Below are 19,094 nucleotides of genomic sequence, written 5' to 3'. Positions count from 1 at the left end.
GCTAGAATGGGTATGAGTGAATAATTAGCCACTTTCAGTTGTGTAACCATTCCATGATTGTATGAGAAAAGTGAGGACTATAGATGCTGGAGAATTGACGTTTCGGGCATAAGCCCTTCTTCAGGAATATTTGACTGAAGAAGGGCTTATGCCCGAAACGTTGATTCTCCTGCTCCTCAGATGCTGCCTGGCCTGCTGTGTTCTTCCGTGATTGTATGAACCTGTTACATGAAATAGAAAGAAGACTTTGTCCCATGCCTTTAGGCAAGAGATCAACCTTACCCCAGATTAAATGACTTAGAACCGTTACAGCAAGCCTAGTTTTAACTGGCACTTTATCAACCAGCAAAAATTATATACCTCAAATATCATGATCTACTGAGATGTCCAAGTACTTAATCTGTAGATAATGTACCACAGTGATGTGTATTTTTAGATTGAGTTTAGGATGAGTATTAATGTTTTTGTATAGACTTTTTTGAGGGATGTTGATGTCTCAAACTCTGTTTTGTCAAGGTGACATGAACCTCTTCATTATCCAGAATAGTTGATCAACCAGCACATTCCTGGTCCCATGGCTGCTGTTTAATAAAAAGCTCGCTGTATTGAAAAGTAAAATATAACCACCATTTTAAAATTTAAAAAAGTGATGGATTTTTGCAACAAATATCTGAGTTTCTCAGAAGAATATCTCACAGTAATTGAGCAGCTGTTTTGCAGATAAAACAACAGTCTCTGGGAACAAAGATCTGAAATGCAAGATTATATTAGCACATGTTTCCATCAAAGGCCACCTGTTCCAGATAATGCTGGGATAGGCTTATAACTACTATTTTCATTTATTTTTTCATTAGATGTTTCCAATTCTTTACCTTCTTCATAATGCCATATCTAGAACCACTCTGCAACAATGAGTGGTCTCAATTGTACAATTGTCAATAAGATCACACAGAAACAATAAAATTGACAAAATATCTCACATTAGTAGGATTATTTATTTCAAAAGGCTATCAATCACTCGCTGTGCTGGTTATATTGTTTCCAATATAATGCTTATTAAATTGTACTTGCTTTTTTCATTCAATTATATAGTATTGAAAGGCCAAAACTGTTTCCTGTTCGCAAATACATCTTGCTAAAGCAAAACATTTTACTGGAACTGGCTTTATATTACAAATTAAGTTCAGGATAGATTCTAGCCATTCCAACCCAGATGGTAAATATTTTATCTCCCTTTGGGGAAAATAGCAATCTTTTTTGATTGTCTATTAAATAGGATCTCTGAATGCAGTTTTGAATTTTATTGGGTGTTTTCAATTATCAGTAGAAACACCTTCATATTGAACCTGAAAATTTAACATTTCCACCCAATTCAAACAGGATTACATGAGAAACTGAAGAATTAAAGCTCCCAATTAAAGCAAAACTCAGCAAGTGTTGGATATTTGAAACAAAAGCAAGACCTCTATCGATGAGATCTCATCAACACCCCCAACATTCTGCTGCTCCATCATTGGAAGTAAACCTCACCATTAGATGTTTGTTTAAATTTTTTGATTAGAGGTTTGGGTCTATAATGGTTTAGTTATCTCATTTCCACCAAAGACACAACGTTCATCAGGCACTGAGGAACGTTTTCTTATGTGAAAATCTATTCCATGATCATTTGAAGATGTTGCTTATTTCTGGGATAAGCTGCCACAAGCTAGACATTGAATGTATACACTGCTTGCTCATGAAGGGTATTATAGTCACAGCTGAGCCCACTTTTTGCTTTTAATAAAGATATTGAATTCCAAGTGAACAATTCAAAGGAACTGTATAAGATATCAAGTTTTAAGACTTATACTGTAAAAAAAAATCAACTTTGACTGAACCTTAATCAGAAGATAACTAATATCCTAAAACGCAGAAAAATATATCTCTTATTAGATTAAACACATGAAAAACGTATGCCACATTTCTATGTCAAAGCACAGTCTCCACTTCATAGGATCTCCTGTGGTATGGAAGCAGGCCATTCAGCCCATTGGGTCCAGATCAACATTCTAAAGAGTATCTCACTTAGACCCAACCCCCTACCCTCACCCTATATTTCCCATGGCTAATCCACCTAACCTGCACATCTCTGGACACAGTGGGCAATTTCAGATGGCCAACCCACCTAACATGCACATCTTTGGAATTTATAGCAACCAGTCAAAGTTACTGTCAGCTTCTCATGCTTTCACCCAAATCTGCTTGGTTGAAGGTCTTTTTACTTAGACTTTTGAGAAATCCTGAACCAATCTCCAGTATCAGGCTAATTCTGGTGATTGCTTCTTCCAGCCATGGAAGAATATCCCAGTGTGTTTAAATTACAGGGCTTTCATCGCTTCAACCAGAGACCCTTTCAATCTGCCCCGTAACTCACAGAAAACCATTCTTTTTCCCTCATTATGCTGTTCCAGTAGCTCTCTCTGACTGTCTCTCTCTCCTTCTATCTCTGTGTCCCTGCTTTAAAATCAAACAATCTTAGAATCTTGAAACTGATCCACAGCAAAGCTAAATGTACTGTCCTTTGTTTTCAGGCATTATATCTAAATTTCAATTGTACCTAGTCTAGGTCTCCTAAATCTGTAGTACTAAATTAAGCCTGTTTGGCTATATTTCAAAAACTAAAGGAGAATCTAATTTGTTATTTTGGGAAAAGTTGTAAATTTTTCATGCATGTAGGTGGTGTCAAAAGCTAGTGGTAGATGGTCTGTTGATCATCAAAGACTCAAAAGTGTAAGAAATGCCAAGTCTTTATAAATAGTTTTGATTTGTACTGCCTATTTCATTTCAAGATAAATTGAAGTTGGTATCTAAAAATGATCCCATTTCTACTTGAATACAAGACCTATGTGATTCCTGTTGAGAAGGCTTTGAGAAGGTGACAATCCAGAGGGGCTATTGTCGGGTTGGATTCAAAACTGTAATAAATATTAATGAATAAACAGGATCAATCTGCAAGGAAAGTGTGTGAGTGTGTGTGTGTGTGTGTTGGGGGGGGTTCTGTGTGAGTGTGTGTGTGTGTGTGGGGGGGCAGTCTTGTGTGTTAGGTGTGTGTGTGTGTGAGGGGAAAGTCTGTGTGTGTTAGAGAGAGAGAGAAGAAAAAAGTAGCAAGTCAGTTAATCATGTAAAAGTAGCAATGGGAGTTTGCACTCAGATTGAAGAAATTGAGTTTCAGAGGTTTTAAATGAGACTGGAAGATTTCACACAACTTTACTTGAAGGAAGGAGCTCTAAGTAATCTTCATCATGAAAGCCAATTTGTAAAGTAGAAATCATCCACATGGGAAAGGGAAAAAAGGAGAAACATGTCTTTAGGGAATACAAATTACTTTGGTCTGGTTCTGGGAAAAGTTACTGAAGGGACAGAATTGAAGGGAGCTCTTCAGTCTTTAAAATGTTAAAAATGGGATATTTTTCTGTTGTTAAAAATATATGTTCCTACTGAAAGAGGTGTTTAGTCAATGATTATTGTAGATTGTGTGTTACAGTAAAAGTCTTAAAATTTGAAACTTTGTCGTGTGATCCCATCAGCCATGCAATGAAAGTTCACTTTTATTTTAAAATTATCTGTCTGTCTCTGGAGTCATAACAATAACAAAGAGAGTAATTGGATTTCTAATGATAGTCAAAAGAACTATTGGAATTAGACTGGCTTTCAGGATCACAGATGAGGTTTCATCAGGTAAGAAATGGAAGCTGCGTAATTACAGTCTGAATCACAGCAGATGATGTCAGAACACCCTGTTACTATGGTTGCAGTAATTGTTTTTTTTTAATTCAATGCAGTTTGAACATTTATTTTGTACATGCTTAACCTTCCTTGGTTACAGGAACATTATTTATCAAAATTGTTTTGTGAAATGTATCCAAACATTGTTAGAAGTGGAAGACTGAGAAGTCTTAGCTCCTTGATGTGAGCAGGCATTACAAATTGCAAGAATCAAGGGAATCTGATCCCAAGAGAAATCCCAGATTTAGGTAGTTCAATTTGTCTGATGCTAAAGAAGGAGGCAGATCAATGCCGAGCTTCTCCAAGCTTGATATTTATGTACTACTGCCCAAGACTAAACAAAATCAGGATTTGTCATTGATGGAAAAATTACAACAAATTCCACAACAAGTTATTTGCAAGAAAGTGACTGTGTTTGTTACGGGGATCAGAAACCGCAGGTGCTTTTAACCCACTGACCCCAGAGGTAGAGCCTTGGCAGCCTTGGGTGCATGTGAGTGTCAAAACAGAATGCAGATGACACCAAAATTGGAGGTATGGTGAATTGAAGAAGGTTACCTCAGAGTATAACAGGATCTTGATCAGATAGGCCAATGGGCCGAGGAGTGGTGAATGGAGTTTAATTTAAATAATTATGAGGTGTTGCATTTTGGAAAGGTAAATCAGGGCAGGACATAGACACTTAATGGTAAGGTCCTGGGGAGTATTGCTGAACAAAAAGACCTTGGAGTGCAGTTTCATTGTTCCTTCAGGTGGATGGGATAGTGAAGAAGGCATTTGGTATGCTTTCATTTATTGGTCAGCATACTGAGTATAGGAGTTGGGAGGTCATGTTGCAGCTATACAGGACATTGGTTAGGCCACATTTGGAATATTGGTGCAATTCTGGACTCCCTCTTCTTGGAAGGATGTTGTGAAACTTGAAAAGGTTCAGAAAAGATTTACAAGGATATTGGCAGAGTTGGAGGATTTGAGCTACAGGGAAACACTGAATAGACTGTTTTCCCTGGAGGCTGCGGTGTGACCTTAAAGAGGTTTATAAAATCGTGAGAGGCATGGATAGAGTTAATAGACAAGATCTTTTCCCTGGGGTGTTGGCACCCCGACCCCACCCGACCACACACTGTTCTATGACTGTTTTAATGAGAAGTAGCTGGACCCAAACTACTTTGGCTTGATCATGTCTTATTTGTAATAAACCCAGTCTCCCAAGCCAAAAAAAAAAAAAATTTTGAATAAAGTTGTTTTTTGGCCTATCCTTAAAAATGTTAAAACGCATGAGTCGCAGTCATTGGTCCGATAATACTCTGTCAATCCTGTCTCGAACACCTGTTTGGCTTCGTTTCCCACAACGATGGCCAGCACAGTAATGAATCTTGTTGAATCTTCTACATGTTGATACAAAAAAAAATTCGCAATAAGTTTCAACATATTTTTCCCATTTTAAAAACACATGACTGATCCAATAAATTTTGGGAATTGAAACGCATAAATAGAATTACCCTCTTATTGTTTTTTAAGCACTGTAGTGATTGTTTACAATTCTGTATTTTCTTCCAACTGGGGGTCTATAATATGTCCCTTGCAATGTAACTTACATCTTTTTGTTCTGATCTCAATCCATGAAGTCTAATTTGAAGGTCCTCCAATGATTTTGTCCCTCATGACTGTAGCAATTGACTCGTTAATTAATTAAACAACGTCATATCCTGCTTATATGCTTATGCCACAGAATATTGAGTTGAAATCCTGACGTCCTTTATCAACATCTCACATAGGAAAAAGTCACAATTTCAGATGTCAGTCTATTTCCTTACAAAATCGGCCTGACCTGTGATATTCCCAGCATTTAGGCAATAGACATCCATCGTGGAATATCACACGAGGAACAGTATGTACCTCGGCGATCTCTGATCATTCACTGTTAGCTATCAGGATTCCCAATCTATGAACTAAAACTGCAACTTTGAGACTGTAAAAAACAATTTAAAAAAAAATCATCAGCTTATTTTAAATTGATGCATCAAATGCAACTTTCCCTAACCGAGCAAACACCTCCACAGACCATGAGTCTCTGGTGATTAATGCCCTGATCACTATTCAGCAGCAACAACCTTAGTAATAGCAGCATTGTTTGTGTCTCTCCCTAAGAGCATGCGCTGCCAGTGATGCTGTGGGCTCACACTGACCCTTTGCCAACAGAGATTACATTATACTCCATTTTCCACTTTTCAGCCCAGCTCTGCAGCTTATCTACGTCATTTTGTAACCGACAACATTCTTTGTCATTATCGAGAACTCGACCAACCTGTGTCTCATCCACAAATTTACTAGCCCATCTTTCTATGTTCTCATCCACGTCACTTATTTAAATGACAAATAACAGTTGACCAAAAGCCGATTCTTGCGGAACCCCACTCGTCACTGAAGTCCAGGATGAATACTTTCCATTAACGACGAAATTACATCTTTTTTCATCAAGCCAATTTCTGATCCAAACTACTGAATCACCCTCAATCCTATGCCGACATATAATGAACAGTAGCCTACCATGGGAGCATCTTACTGAAATGCACAGACATAACATCAACTGCTTTACCCTCATCCACTGTTTGATCATCTTCTCAGTGAACTCAATAAGATGAGTGAGGCGCGACTTTAACTTCACAAAACCGTGTTGCGTATTCCTAAACAACTTATTCTTCACTCGATAATTAGAAACCCTCTCTCCTGTACCATTTCCAACATGTTATCCACAACTGAAGTAAGTCTCAACAGTTTATAGTTTCCAGATTTGTCTCTACTCCCCTTCTTGAACAAGGGAATAACATTTGCTATCCTTCAGTCTTCTGGCACGAGTCCTTCAGAAAATGACAACACAAAAAAAAAGTCAAAGTCTTGGCAATCTCTTCCCTGGCTTCCCAGAGAATCCTAGGATAACTCCCATCGGGCCCAGAGGATGTATCCATTTTACACTTTCCTGAATTGTTAACACCTCTTTTTATAAGACTCAATCCTATCTAGTCAATTAGCCTGCACCTCAGTATTCTCGTCGAACACATTGTCTTTTCCTTGTGTGCATACTGATAAAAAGTGTTAATATTATCAGTATCTCATCTATATTCATGCACAACTTCCCACTCGTGTGCTTGATTGTCCCTAATCTTACTCTAGTCATTAATTTATTCCTGCTATCTATATGGGTAACCTTAGGGTTCTCCTCCATCCTATTCGTCAAATAATTCTCATGATCTCTCCTGGGTGTTCTTCACTCTGTCTCCAGGTCTTTCCTGGCGAACCTCTAACTCTCAAGCTCCCTAACTGAGCCATCACATCTCATCCTAACATAAGCGTCCTTCTTCCTCTTGAAGAGAGATTCAACCGCCTTCTTAAAACACTACTCCCGCGCTGGAAAATGTTTTCCCTGCATGATTGGTATTCACTTATCAAGGACCCTCAGTAGCTGGTCCATTCCCTGCACTTTCCTTCCTCATCCTATGCATCCTATATCTTGCCCAACCGCTTCCCGATTGTCTTTTCCATAGCTGCAACACATGCCTTGCGATTCTTCCGGCACCTCACCTGTGATGATCGATGATACAAATATCTCAGCAAGAGGCCCAGCAATCACTTCTCTAGATTCCCACAGAGTTCTCGGGTACACCTGATCAGGTCTTGGGAATTTATCCACTTTTAACCGTTTCAAGACATCCAGCACTTCCTCCTCTGTAATCTGGAATTTTGCAAGATGTCACCATCTATTTCCCTACAGTCTATATCTTCCATATCCTTTGTGCCAAATGCTAGCAAATGGGTCTAGGTTAATTTAGGATGTATGGTCGGCATGGACAATTTGGACCGAAGGGTCTGTTTCCATGTTGTACATCTCTATGACTCTATGACTCTAGAATGTCAACCAATTTCTTTAAAAAATGTTTCACTTTGCAATCATTCATCCCTCCCTTCATTTCCCACATTCTGGTCATTTAACATGCCCCCACCCACTCCATTGCCCCTTCAATGTTACCGCACGAATCCTTCATGCCTTCCATGCTACCTCTATGCTGCCTTATAACCCTGTGTCACTATAACAGTCACTCACCCAGTATCCACAATGGGCAGACCTGAAGACCTATATGGAGATAAAAGAAAACTTCAAATAATCTAACAGAGCACAATTAATGCTAGAAACAAACCTCACCATTCAAATCTGCAATCTCTTAGAAAAGTGAAATTCTTTTCAGTAAACATAATAAAATCATATAATCCGTTAATTGCCTAGTTAAAATGTCAATCAAAATATAAGCTCAACACATACTGTGATGTATTTTTATAGTGTCAATTATATTGACCACACTCGGAAAATTGCAGCAAAAACCACCTGAAGCCAACTGAACAAATGGTGATGTTTTCTAACCTACACCAGATGGTCTGTTAATCAAAACAACCCAGCAGTTAGTGTTTTTGGAAACTGTCACCTGACGGCTTCAGAGTGGTTTAAAGAGATAGAAATTTTAAAGTATAAAAAAATCAGATTATGACACTGAATCAAACATATCCATTTCTGACAAATGTTTTACATCTGGTCCATAAATGTGTGACACCCACACTGTAGATTAGGACCCTTGGAACTGTACAAAATACAGGCTGTTTGAATGCAACACTGATTTCAAATAGCCCTTATGACTTCAGATGTCCCACATATGTGATTCACAGCCCATTGCCTTCCTGTGCCAGTAAAATTGGAATATATTGAAAATGGGGCAGGACTCCCACAATCAGATCTTGTCCACCAATTTATAAAGACCTCCAGAGTTGGCCCAATGCCAGAAAAATCTGGCACTGCATATATTCTGGCAGGATATCACTGCCTCAATCATCAGATGCTCACAACACCCTGCCCTACAGGATTTATCTTGCTGCCTGTAACATTCCTTTGAGCAAGGAGTCAAGAGTGGCTTTGAAATGCCTGGCAGCTGCAATCTGATAGGTCTTAGATCAAGCTTTTTCATTTAAAAATTCCATTTGGTTTCCTATCAAGAGTTAAAATCAGCCATAGTCACCTTTTCAAGGAGTTGTGGGAAAATATATTTCCTCACCTAACTTTTCTTACCTTCCCTAAATCCTCACGTCTTCCTATTCTCTTCAAGGTTATCTCAGTCCAACTTCTCTATCATCCACGTGCTACTTGATAATTTGTCTTGAGTTAAACTTTGTTTTCAACACTCCCAGTGTTGAACTTTATGCAACTTGAATGCATATCAGTACCATTAATTTCGATTTGGTCACAGGTGCAGCCAATATCTTTAGAGAACTGATGCTGACATTGTGCAGTCATGTTTGAATTGATTACATTGTTAATTCTGAAAGACTCCCATCACTTCTATTATACAAGGAGCTAAATGGTTCATTTTCTCTCAATGAATGGTAGGGAAATAATCAATTAACTGTGGATCTGGAAATCATTCCTCTGCTTGCATTTCTTTCTTCAAAGGTAGCAAGATGCAATTTGTATCTATTTCAAAACCCTACCCACATCCTTTTACTTCAAAAGGATTATGTTGGTTTCTGCTTTATAAATATAAGTTATAATAGATTAAACATCAGTCAGCATAACAGGCTTACCGTTAGGCTTAATTTTGTCAGGAGAAAGATTGAGGTAAAGGAATATCAACCAATAGTATCATTTTTAAAAAGAAATGGTTAGCAACAGAGACCAGAAACAAAGAAACTATCAGGAATAAACCATACAGCCCTTTAAGCCTGATTCTCCACACAATACTATCATTGCTGATCTCTATCTCAATGTCATGTTCCCACTTTTGCTCTGTGCACCTTGATGCTTTTAAAACCTAAAAATGTATCTATTTCTTGAATATATATTCAGTTATCTGGCCTTCATAGCTTTCTGTAGTAGAGGATTCTACAGTCAAAAAATGAGTGAAGAAATATTCACTTGTTTTAGTCCGAAGTGGGCTATCACATGTCCTCAAACTGTGTTCTTTGGTTCTAGACTCCCCATCCAAGGAAAGCATCGTCCCTGCATCGAAACTGACCAGCTCTGTTAGAATTGCATATCTTTCAATTAGATCCCCTTTCATCTTTCTTATCTCTAGTGAATACAGGCCGTTTCATATCATTTCTCTCCTCATACGTAAGTCCTTCTATCCTCAGTATTAACCTAGTGAACCTTTGCTGCACTCCCTTAATGGCAAATATATCCTTTCTCCCATACATAGGCCAAAACTGCTATTATGTAAAATTCCAGGTGTGGTCTCGACAAGGCGATGTAAAATTGCAGTAAGACATTCCTACTTATGAACTCAAATCCTCTTGCCATGAAGATCAATATTCTATTTGCCTTCCTAATTGTTTGTTGCATATGCCTATTTTAATTCATTGATATGCAAGGGCACTCAGATCCCTTCGTACATCACACTTCCCACTGTATCATCATTTAACTAATACTGTTCCTTCCTGTTTTCCCACACTAAAGTGAATAACTTCACGTTTAGTCACCTTGTACTGCTTTCTGAAGTGCATTTGCCTACTCATTCAACTTGCCTTAAATCACCTTGAAGCCTCTTTGCCTCCTCCTCCTTACAACTTAATCCTGCCTGTTTAGCTGGGGCCCAAGCATTGATCCTTGCATTATTCCTTTAGTCACTACCTACTTTAGTCACACCCTGGAAAATAAATCTATTTATTCCAACTCTCTGTTTCCTGTTTGTCAACCAATTCTTGATCCATACCAATAATAATTTTTTGGGTATAGGTTCTGGACTGAGTCTTTTGCAAGTGCATTGATATAAATGCTTGAAAATGGCAGGATAAATTGAAGAGGTTGTTAATAAGACATAAAATGTTGTTCCTTGCATTTGTTTTGAATTTAATTAAAACATTACAGAGACCCACAGTCAGAAATATCTGAGTGGAGTACCCTTGAAAAAAAATCATTATTTACCACGATCATTCCCTGTGGTAATGAATTCCATCTTTCTGGGTAAAGTTATTTCTTCTGAAGTCACTACTGAAATCTCCTTAGTAACTCTTATATTGATTGCATTTAATTTTGTTCTTCTCCATAAGTGTAAACCCTCTCTCTGTGTGTCCATTCTATCAAAACCTTTCATAATGTGAAATATTTCTATTCAGTCACTCCTCATTGACATCAGGAAGTGGAGTGGAGGGCACGCGCCTGTCCGCATCAATAGTGCTAAGGTGGAGATAGTTGAGAGCATCAAGTTCTTGGAAGTGATGATCACCAATAATCGGTCCTGGTCCACCCACATCAATACAACAGTCAAGAAAACACAGCAATGCTATTACTTTCTCAGGAGGTTAAGGAAATTCAACATGTGCACATGGACTCTTACCAATTTTTATAGATGCACCATGGAAAGAATGAACACAACCCAGTCCATCACACAAATCAGCCTTTCATGAATTGACTCCATCTGTACTTCTCACTGCCTTGGGAAAGCAACCAACATAATCAAGAACCTTTTCCATCACAGTTATACTCTTTTCCACCCTCTTTTGTCAGGCAGAAGATATAAATGTTTTAGGACATGGGATAGCCCACTTAGGACTAAAATGAGTAAATATTTCTTCACTCATTTTTTGACTGTAGCATGCTATGAAGGCAATGAAGGCTAGATAACACAGATTCAAGAACAGCTTCTTCCCCACTGTATCAGACTTTTGGATGGACGCCTCAAATGTTAATTCAGATCTTTCTCTCTGCACATTTGTGTATTCTGCACTCTGTTCTGCTACCCTGATACATTGTATATGGTACAACCTGCCCGTATAGCATGTAAAACAACACTTTTCACTGTATCCTGGTACACGTGACAACAATAAATCAAACTCAAACTTCTCAGCCTTTTATTCTCAAAGAAAATAAAGTCAGACTTAATTCAAGCCAGCAACACATTTTTTGACTTAGTTGTCTACATCCTTCTAGATTCAATCCAATAATTTTAGAACATAACCTCTAACTCCAGTTTGTTTCATTTTGTTTGTTTTCTCTCATTTCTTTATTTATTCCCTTACTTTACATTCAAGTAGCTGCTACCAAGCTAGTAACATCTCTCTGCACATGCCTTTTGTTTCTTTACTAGACACACAACCACTCCCTTTGGCCTCTGTTCCGTTAGACATTTGGTAATTTCATCTTTACTGCCCTTCATCCTATCGCAGACCTTCCCTTTTGTTCTCCCTCCCTCCTTCCTTTGGTATAATGGTAGCAAATATATTAATAGTGATGGTGTACATGATGATGAAATTCTGGCATCAACAGTCATATGCTATCAAGACTAAGAAATGGAAAAATGATACTGGAGAATGTTAATCAGTATTCTGCACATTAAAATATAAATGAAGAGTTTACAGGACCTAAAGAGTCACAAATTAGCTGCTTCTAGATAAGGTAATGATAGAATCATAGAGTCATGCAGCATGTTGTGCGAGTCATCAGAGGAAAATCTAAGTTTCTATTTTGCTGGTTCTGCTGGAGTGTGATATCTGACATGGTGTAATTTCTGAATATATCCTGTAGTGGTACAAACTCAGAAAGACTTTGCACCCATGAAGACCTGTCACCTGCTTTATCCTACTGCACATTTGAAAGCCCAGTGGGAGATAAGAAATATGAATTAATTCAACTAGATCAATATGTGGCACATTGTCATCACTTTTGATCCAACTAGTCCATGCCGACCATGTTCCCAAACAAAACTAGTCCCACTAGCCTGCATTCGGCCTTTATCCTTCCAAACCTTTCCTATTCATGTACCTTTCCAAATGTCAAAGTTGCAATAAACTCAGTCAGATAAGTCTAGCTCAGAAGACAAGCCTCAAGAGTGCAGAATGGGCACTCAAATGTCTAGATGCCATGCTAGGCAGAATTTATGAAGGTGAAATAATTCAGGCAGCACCGTCTATAGCGACAGCAATATCAGCACAAAACACTTTTCATTGCTCAAAATGTATAACATTTCTTTCTTTCCTTAGTTGTGATAAAGGGTCATTGGCCTGAAACTTTAAATCAGTTTCCCTATTCATAAATGCTTCCTGACCAGTTGAGTGTTTTCAGCTTTTTCTGTTTTATTGTGAAATTTCAACATCTACAATATATTGCTTCACTAATATCTCCCGATGTAAAACAGTGTCATATTTTATTTTACACTGTTTCAGTGAAGTGCCTTGGGACATTTAATTATGTTAAAGCATTGGATAAATGTGAGTTGAAGTTGCTATTGCAAGCAAATGATCAGCCAGCCCTTCAACCTTTGGTTCCGGACAACTCACTTGTAGAGCACAGGAATGGGCCCTTTATCTGTTCACATTCATCATCATACTATTTACCAGCAAACACATAAATAAACTAATGAAATAATAACATTCAAATGAGTTAACTAAAGAACAAAAATGTATCAAAAATTCTTTTGGACATCAATATTTATATCTTTGTGTCTGATTCTTCTTTAATTGACTTCTACATGATTCAGTTCCTATGGGTTGAGCAGAGGTAGCAGGTACAGGCTAATCACATCCCTGCTCAGACTATTGAAACACTTTTGATCAACATCCATAGTGTTCTGAAACCATTAGAAGGGCCACCAGAGATTACTCGTGATGCAAACTTACAGGGGCAGACTTCACCATCAGGTGGCAAGGCGAAAAGAGGGCAATTAACTGAGAAAGGGCTGTGGGTGAGAAGTGGAAGTATTCTGAAAGGTGATTATACTTGCTTGATGCCTTTCACCCATGTCTCTCTCATAGCCCTGCCTCAATTCCCTGCTGCTACTGTGCACTTGCACTTTGATGTAAGTGGGCTGCTATATGTCTATGGTTAAGGTATCTTATTGAAGGTAGTAGATAAGTTGGCTTTCAGAGTCTATTCTGTCATGTTGGACTCATTTGATCGGATTGTATGGTACCCCATTGTGAACAAGAGACATTATTTCAGTGACTTGCACAATCATCATGCATAATGCAGATTCCTTCAATCTGCTGGTGAATGACTCTCCTCTTTGTTGCCAGCCCTCAATATACTGCAATGTTTAACTGAGCAGTGTTTCAGATGGTAGCATCCACTAACATGGTCATTTCACTATTGTTCCTGGCTCCACCATCTGTTCATAGTCACTTGTGCTGTGTGAGTCATCAGAGGAAAATCTAAGTTCCTGTTTTATTTGTTCCACTGGAGTGTGGTATCTGAGCTGGTGTAATTTCTGAATATAGGAGAGTAGAGGTGTTGGAGCGGAGGGAGTGGAGGGCATCACGTTGCGAGGGTGAGAGGTTGGAGTGGGGAGAGGAGTGGACAGGTTGAGGCAATCAATGTCGCGGTGACAGTTGTCTATGAAGAGATCGAGGGCGGGTAAGAGGCCAGCACAGGGTGTCCAGGTGGATGGGGTGTGTTGGAGGCGGGAGAAGGGGTCGTCAGAGGGTGGGCGGGAGTCCTGGTTGAAGAAGTGGGCACGGAAGCGAAGGCGGCAGAAGAATTGCTCGATGTCTCGCCGCGTGTTGAATTCGATAATCCGGAAGCATAGGGGGATGAAGATGAGGCCTCTGCTGAGGACTGATTGTTCATCCTCAGAGAGGGGGAGGTCTGGAGGGATGGTGAAAATATGGCAGGGCTGGGAGCTAGGATCTGGTGTGGGACTGGAGCTGGGATTGGGGGCGCGGTTAGGTGTGGGGGCTTATGAAGAAACATCGATTCTCCTGTTCCTTTGATGCTGCCTGACCTGCTTCGCTTTTCCAGCAACACATTTTTAAGCGCTAATTTCTGAATATGTCCTGTTATGGTACAAACTTCTACTGCATATTTGAAAGCCCAGTGGGAGATAAGAGATATGAATTAATTCAACTAGATCAATATGTGGCACATTATCATCATGCAATTTTATTCAGTGTTGAAACCACATCAGTATGACATGTTTGGCTTTTATTTAATTGTGTCAGCACATAGCTGTAGCAACCCATCGCCAATAAATAGGGACCATCTATCTCCACCACCTCCTCTTTTGTTATTGACCTGCAAAGGGTACCCTCTGATTTTGTTCCGTTTTGACTGCCAAGAAGGGAAAGAAGCCACTAATGAGTGAGAGTTATGGCACGTGTTCATCTGATGGATGGAATGTGTTGTGTGGTGTTTATGTGAGCAACAGACATAACATTGCTTAATGATGGGAGTAGTGGTTGAATAGATGAGCACGTGCAGAAGTGCATAGAAAGACAATGATAGACGTGTGTGCAAGATGAGTTGGTATGAGTAGAGATAAAATAGAGTAGATTTGACAAGGCAGTATCAGGGTGTGAATAATGCGATCAGTGAATTAGGAGAATGTGCCATTCTAGTCAATGTTCTTGCTCTGCTTAGGTCAGTAAAGCACTTTTTGCTCTAATTCCAAAAGCAGGGACCAGAATCTGGTATGACCAGGGCCTCCAAGCCTTCCATTTCTTCCTCTCCTGAAGTCCCCACCAGCCTTCCACTGACACTCATTCGTTTGGCTGAACTGGTCCTCACCCTCAACAATTTCTCCTTCGAATCCTCCCACTTCCTCCAGATGAAAGGGGTAGCCATGGGCACCTGCATGGGTCCCAGTTATGCCTGTCTCTTTGTCAGCTATGTGGAACAGTCTATCTTCTGGAGTTACACTGGCACCATTCCCCACGTTTTCCTCCGTTACATTGATGACTGCATCGTCGCCACCTCATGCTTGCACAAGGAGATTGAACAGTTCATCAACTTCACCAACACATTCCACCCTGACCTTAAATTCACCTGGACCATCTCTGAAACCTCCCTCCCCTTCCTGGACCTCTCCATCAATGGTGACCAACTCAATGCTGACATTTACTACAAACCCACTGAGGCCTACAGCTACCTGGATTACACCTCCTCCCATCCTGCCTCCTGCAAAAATGCTATCCCTTATTCCCAATTCCTCCACCTCCACCGCATCTGCTCCCAGGAAGAACAGTTCCACCACAGAACACACCAGATGGCCTCCTTCTTTAAAGTCAGCAATTTCCCCTCCCACATGATTGATGATGCCCCCAGCGGATCTCATCTACATCCTGCACCTCCGCCCTCGAATCCCACCCCTCCAACCGCAACAAGGACAGAACCCCTCTGGTCCGCACCTTCCACCCCACCAACCTCCGTGTACATCGGATCATCCTCCGCCATTTATACCACCTAAAATAGACCCTACCACCAGAGATATATTTACCTCCCCACCCCTATCCGCTTTCCATAATGACCGTTCACTCCACGACTACCCAGTCAGGTCCACGCCCCCTAACAACCCACTGTCCCCTGCTGGCACGTTCCCCTGCCACCGCAGGAAATGCAAAACCTGCACCCACACCTCCCCCCTCACCTCCATCCAAGACCCGAAAGGAGCCTTCCACATCCAACAAAGTTTCACCTGCACATCCACACATCATCTTCTGTACCTGTTGCTCCTGATGCAGTCTCCACTACACTGGGGACACTGGACGCCTTCTTGCAGAGCGCTTCAGAGAACATCTCCTGGACACCCGCACTTATCAACCCCATCATGTGGCCCAACATTTCAACTCCCCCTCCCACTCTCCCGAGGAACATTCAGCTCCTGGGTCTCCTCCATCAACATTCCTTTACCACCCGATGCCTGGTGGAAGAATGCCTCATCTTCCACCTTGGGACCCTTCAACCCATGGCATCACTGTGGACTTCACCAGCTTCCTCATTTCCCCTCTCCCCACCTTACCCCGGTTCCAACTTTCCAGTTCAGCACTGTCCCCATGACTTGTCCCATCTGTAAATCTTCCTTCCCACCTATCTGCTCCACCCTCCTCTCCAACCTATCACCTTCACTCCCACCTCCATCCACCTATTACACTCTCAGCAATCTCCCCCCCAGCCCCACACCCCTTCCATTTATCTGTCCACCCCTGAGGCTCCCAGCCTCATTGCTTTTGCCCGAAACGTCGATTCTCCTGCTCCTCAGATGCCCCTGACCTGCTGTGCTTTTCCAGCACCATTCTTAGCCAACTTTAAGTACACTTAAGTCGTCATTGGACAAGCATATGGACGTACATGGAATAGTGTAGGTTAGATGGGCTTCAGATTGGTATGATAGGTTGGCGCAACATTGAGGGCCGAAGAGCCTGTACTGTGCTGTAATATTCTATGTTCTATATTCTAATCTTGACCAGAATCCTGCTATCCATTGTCTTGGCTACGTCCAACTATACCTTCTTACACTCAGTAGCTGATCTCGTTCTCCTGTGACTTAGCAGGTGTATCTTTGTTCTACTCTTCGTGGACCCCAGCAACACATTCAGGAAGGTATTTATTAAAAAATCCTTTAACATATTTGCCTTTATTTTGTTACTTCCTGCTCTGAGAATCAGCTCCAATTTCTACACCTGTGTATCTAGATTATATCTTTAAACACTGGATTTGTGACCCTAACAGGAGGGTCCACATTGGACCTGCTGTTAGTGATTGGACAAGAAATCTGGAAGTGAAATGATGTTGTAGTAACATGAGATCTACAGTCGTGTGAATGAACAGCAACTTTATTAAATGTAGCTATATACAGAGGATGGTTTGAGAAGACATCTTATGTGGAAGTCTACAGACACAGGCTTCAACTCCATGTGATCTGACATCACTATGACGTAGCTCTTTTTGCACATGCTAAGTAGCTATCATGAGAGTAAATATATAATTGCCTTACTCTAGTAATAAGGTACATCAGTTAAAAAGCACCTCAGATATATATTGAACTTGAGCCCATTATCAACTCACCCCCTTCCCAACTGGCTCAAACTTAAAACACAGCCGATCTATCAAAAATGAATTGGATAAATATTTAAAGGGGAAGATTTTGCAGGGCTAATTTTCAGAGCTAACTGAATAGTCCTACCCAAGACCACGTATAACTATGATGGGTCAAACGTACTTCAGGTTTACATAACTTTATGGAACCTAACTCCTTAATGTACAATTATTTTGTACCCTTACTAGTCAATTAATGAAGAAGAAATTCACATGCACCAGGGTAGAACAGGATGCATTCGAGCTGTTAGGGTTAAATCACATTGTCAAGGAGTTTTACCCCTTATTTAACTCTGTTAAATCTGATTTTGGACAGTTGGCTGGGTCCCAAAACACCAAAACATCAATTCTGCAATAAATTCCCGATTTAGTAATTATAAAACTCAATATTTTAATAAAAACGTTAGAACTATATTTCTTTGCAAACAAAATTACATTTCTTTATGAAGTAATTTTTAGCTTATGCATGATTTCAAAACAGAGTAGAATTTTACACTGTGAAAGGACAAACACAGAAATATTCTGACAGATTCAGCTGAATCAGAAATTAAATTAATAGCACTCAATTAAATATTCTGATGACAAACCAGCCAGAATAAGTGTGCGTATTTGGTGGAGGATGCTGATTTTCTTTGTAATTCATCATTTCAAAGAACCTATTATTCTCTGAGGTCCCACATCATTTTATGTCGGCAGTCTGATACTTTGAGAGTTTCCACGTTACTTTGCATTACCATAGCAGTAACAATGGAAAGGACAGTGGTAAAGGTTATTAATAATTTTCAATTTCCCTTTTCCTGCACACATGATTGATAAAGCAGTTGTTGCAATAAAAATGAGCAGCAAAAATTGCTAATTGAGGAGCTGAGATTTCTGAACAGCAGTTCAGCCTTAGGCAGGAGATATCAATGAGGCTTTATTTTGGTTTATTGCCATACATACCTTTCATTTGAGAAATTCTACTAGCTGTCAATTTAGGTGCCAGGTTAGAAGAGTGAGGGCTCCAGTCACTGGTATGTTCAACTTTGGGTGTCATACAAATATATTATATGTATTCACGTAATGAAGATATTGTGGGAAAATGTGTTGAGGTTCAATCATATTCTGGAATAGTGGAGTAGGCTTGAGAGGCTGAATGAAAAAGGAGAAAGTGAGAATTGCCGATGCTGGAGATCAGAGTCAAGAGTGTGGTGCTGGAAAAGCACAGCAGGGCAGGCAGCATCCAAGGAGCAGGAGAATTGATGTTTCGGGCATAAACTCTTCATTAGGAATGAGCTTGTGGACCAGGTGGCTGACAGATAAATGGGAAGGGGGTGAGGTTTGGGGAGAAAGCTCTCATCCCTCCTGGCCCACAAACCTCATTCCTGATGAAGAGCTTATGCCCGAAATGTCAATTCTTCTGCTCCTCGGATGTTGCCTGACCTGCTGTGCTTTTCCAGCACCACACTCTCAAACTTGAGACACTGAATGGCCTACTCCTACTCCT

The sequence above is a fragment of the Chiloscyllium plagiosum genome, chromosome 11 (assembly GCF_004010195.1).
Source record: "Chiloscyllium plagiosum isolate BGI_BamShark_2017 chromosome 11, ASM401019v2, whole genome shotgun sequence".
In the NCBI taxonomy this organism is placed as follows: domain Eukaryota; kingdom Metazoa; phylum Chordata; class Chondrichthyes; order Orectolobiformes; family Hemiscylliidae; genus Chiloscyllium; species Chiloscyllium plagiosum.
The sequence above is the reverse complement of the archived record's forward strand: the minus strand, read 5'-3'. Positions refer to the sequence as shown.